The following is a 1,270-nucleotide window of genomic DNA, read 5'->3' on the forward strand; positions in this document are numbered from 1 at the left end:
AGGAATTACCATGATACAGCAACTGAGGAGAGTAATATTGCCGTTAATTGTATGGCACGGTGGAAGATATGGGCCAGAGTCAGGGACAAAATTGTGAAGGAGAAACGCAAAAGAGTTACTAGACACAATCTCAGTGTTCGCAATCTAATGGGCAACTTTAAAATTGGGACGGTTATATACCGTAAAGTAGGAACTAATAGAGGCAAAGAGCTGCAGAGATAAGAAGGCCCATTCAGAGTGGTCACGATAATATAACACAATATTGTTACCATAGAAGGCTTAAAAGAACCGAAAAAGTGAAGAACATTTCACCTAGAACAATTAAAGCTTCCTGCAACAGCGTTATCATGATGTACGGGATTGTACTCACCTCCTTTCCGGAGGGTTATATTGTAAAGTTGTAAAGTTCTTATTTTTTTTTCCTTTTTAGAACTTAATTAGGACACGAGAGTGTAAAAATCAGGGATTCATGGGAAATTGTATTTTTTTTTGTTTTGTCTAATTTATTTTTGCACAGAGTGCTGTTATTTTAAATCCTATATCTGTAGTTTTATTGTATTTGTATCTTTTTTATTGTTTTTGTATTTGTATCTATGTTATTTATTATATTGTAATTGTATTTTTGTATATATTAGAGTTTACGAGGATTGTTCGTAAACTGGTGGGGGGGAGTTACGGACTGTCAGCTGACAGGTCCATATCAGCTGATCGCGAACAGCTGACCGATTGTATATATCAGACGGACAGGCTTCGCAAATAAATCAGTCTTTGACAGGACTTCAAGCGTTTCATTTCGCACTCCTCTCTCTCCTATTATTTTTAGTTTCACTTGAGATAAAGATAACCGAGACAGTCTAATGGGCAGTATGTCGCAGAACTCCTGGCACGCTATAACAGAATTCAAGATAAACTCAGCAAGATGATGGAGACAATCCAAGTACAGGGACGGATGCAATTCCTATCAATGGTACTGAAAATTCAGTTGGCAAAAGAACTGGGGAAGAAAGAGGGAATGCCGAGAGACCGCTCGTTTGTGGAACGATTTCCAACCAAGAAAATAGAAGTCTAGCTAAAACCAGAAATAATAGTCGGCGGAAGGACCGCAGGTGTGGATGATTGGGCATTTAGTGGCATATTGCCCGCGCACGAGATGCTTTGAATGCGGGAATGAGGGGCAAATAGCCAAACAGTGCCCATACATGTACCAGAGAAGAGATGCGGGCTAAGGCGAACCAATGGAGATCAACGCCCAACAGATACGGAGAAGCCA

The 1,270-nt window shown here is 39.9% G+C and overlaps 1 protein-coding gene across 2 annotated transcripts in view; it reads right to left on the bottom strand.

The window, feature by feature from the left end:
* Nucleotides 1-1,270, bottom strand: part of LOC106688748 (vascular endothelial growth factor receptor 1) — a 199,842-nt gene that overhangs the window by 159,773 nt on the left and 38,799 nt on the right. The gene's annotated exons all lie outside the window — the stretch shown is intronic.

The sequence above is a fragment of the Halyomorpha halys genome, unplaced genomic scaffold (assembly GCF_000696795.3).
Source record: "Halyomorpha halys isolate HHAL.00 unplaced genomic scaffold, Hhal_1.1 Scaffold1191.1, whole genome shotgun sequence".
Classification (NCBI taxonomy): Eukaryota; Metazoa; Arthropoda; class Insecta; order Hemiptera; family Pentatomidae; genus Halyomorpha; species Halyomorpha halys.